The sequence below is a fragment of the Mastacembelus armatus genome, chromosome 10 (genome assembly GCF_900324485.2).
Source record: "Mastacembelus armatus chromosome 10, fMasArm1.2, whole genome shotgun sequence".
Lineage (NCBI taxonomy): Eukaryota > Metazoa > Chordata > Actinopteri > Synbranchiformes > Mastacembelidae > Mastacembelus > Mastacembelus armatus.
The window spans coordinates 28701510-28703914 of record NC_046642.1 but is presented as its reverse complement, the minus strand read 5'-3'; the positions used below and the strand labels follow the sequence as shown (position 1 = coordinate 28703914).

General features: G+C 43.3%; 1 long non-coding RNA gene across 1 annotated transcript; it reads left to right on the top strand.

Annotated features, from left to right (window-relative positions):
• The first annotated feature begins 1649 nt into the window (after positions 1 to 1649).
• Positions 1650 to 2034, top strand: LOC113144611 (uncharacterized). Its single transcript, XR_003297168.1, has 2 exons — positions 1650 to 1779; positions 1853 to 2034. It is a non-coding gene; the product is annotated as an uncharacterized LOC113144611 (long non-coding RNA).
• Positions 2035 to 2405: the final 371 nt, after the last annotated feature.

Here is a 2405-nt window from a genome sequence, read left to right as displayed (position 1 = left end):
GGTTAAGGCAGCTGATGACCCATAGAGCAGCAGCAGTATTAAAAACTGAATCATGTTGTGGGCTATGTATTTCATCCTTTAGTGGAGTAGAACATTTGTTCACTGTTTGAGCATGATGTTTTTTAGATGGCTAGGTTAAGCAGTTAAGAAGTGAGGAAATAATGGTATCAGATTGATATCGGTATCGACAGATACTCAAGGTTGTGTTATCGGTATCGGATGTGAAGGTATTGAGCCACCCCTAGTTTGAACACATCATGATGATCTTTGCCTAATGGTCATTTTACTTAGCCAAACACATCACAATGTATCCCTGTGGAACATTGTGTTAATCCTGTCCATTCCGGTACAGGTTACACTGTATTCTTATTTTTAATGTATTGGCTTGATCCAGAGTTTGAAGCAGGTGATAAACACAGAAGAGCTCTGACTCTGAACTGACCACTGTTGCTCTGTGCAGCAGCAGCAGCTCAGTCTGACAGTATTTTCAACCCAGCAACAGTCGAAGGATTTACATAACATGATTCTAGATGTAACATTACAGTATAGGACATATACTGTTCTTATATGTTGAGCATCTGTTGACCTGTAAAAATTTCCCCTGTAACATAAATGCAGTTATCGTAGTTTTTTCAAATTAACCTTAATGTTGTACCTCTGATTATTTCAAGTGGTGAATTTGCATGAGCCAGACGTTGCTGATACTCCTGTTGGTCTTGTCACAGTGGTCACTGAGAGCACACAGGTCCAGTCGAATTTAGCCCCACAAGTGTTGCTATTGTGGTGGAAGATGATCTTGTGATGAGCGATATCCCCAGGTTTGTTGACGCATTTGCATTGTTGATTGGATTGATTGCATTGCATTTGGACTACCCGAGAATACTTATTCACGCATTTACCTTCATCCAAAAAGTACTGATGGGGCTCGATGATGGTAAACCACTGAAACCTTGCCTGTACAGTCTCAAAAATGACCTGTTACTGAAAGAGTAGGCCAATCCAGAAGTTATGTGTTCTGTATGTACACGTTTTTCACTCTGCATACACTAGCACGGTTGTGTTTCGCAGTATCTTAATACTGTTTAAAGCGTTTTTACAAAACAGTTTACATTTGGTAGCTTATCTCTGCCAAGAAAGCTACCTCTGTTGTTGTTTGCACTGATAGTTTATACAGCAGCAGAACTGAGTTATCTGTTGTACTGTGAGATGTTTATTGTGAAATAATTACGCTTACTTAATTTGTTTTGTTTACAAATAAGAGACTTGATCCCTTGGTTTTATTAAGTTTCTTTTTTTTCCAGTTTCAGTTCCAGTGTAGCAACTGAGCCTATTAAAGTCATTTTATTTCTTGGAAAGCAGGCCACAAATTAGGCACTTTAAAATACCAGTTTTCCTGTTATCTTGTTGTTGTACATTTTATATTTGATATATGTAGAGATGTTAAAAATGGCAAATTATTTTATTTCCTGTTTTTTTCCTGGAAATCAGGCCACAAGTTTTAATATTAAGCACTTTAAGACACAGTTGTCTTGTTAATGTAAATTTTAGAATTTGAATAATAATTAAAAACTGTGAATACAAGTACCTGTCATGAGGCGGCAGTACCGGTCCTCCTAATTACCTTGTCTCCTTTCTACCTCAGTGTGTGTTGTCTGCAGGTGTGCCACAAGAGACAGTTGCTGCTGATGAGCATCACCTGGTCCCAATTACTCACCATCGTCAATAAAGGCTCCGGTTCACCTCTCCAGCGTCGCCAGTTCTTCCCGTTATCTACACGCGGTAGCCTCTCGCCAGCGTCACTCAGTGAAAGGATCAGCTCAGCCAAAAACTTACCTGTTCTCTATTTCTCCAGGTCCCTGCATGTCAGCAGTTCCTGGGGTGTGCCTTCCCCTGTCGCCTGGGAGCCACGCAGTCTGATCCAGGCATTCGTCGCCCTGTACTTTCAGGAAAGACTGTCCTGAGCACCTGGAGAGTTTTATGTGTGGATTAACCTCCAGTGAATTTGTGTTATAATAAACTGACTCTGTTTTTGAATCTGCCTTTGGGTCCTCTCCGTTTCCGTCATTAGTGACGTAACAGAAAGAACTGGCCAAATGGACCCAGCGGATTCCCAGCCCGGCAAACACCTGAGCAGTAGTGCTCTGCACGAGGCGCTCTCCCGGCAAGGGGCCTTGCTAGGAGAGCACGATCATACTCTACGCAGCCTGGTTAAGATGAACCAGGAAATGGCTACGCACATGACCCAGCTGATGGATCAGGTACGGATTCTAACCACGCAGCTCTCTCCCGCAGCTCCTGTGGTGTCGGTTGACACGCCACAGACGGGCCCGCCACCTGGCCCGGCGCAGGATCAGCCCGACCCGCACGTCGCGGACCCCGAACCATATCACGGAAACCCTGGAACC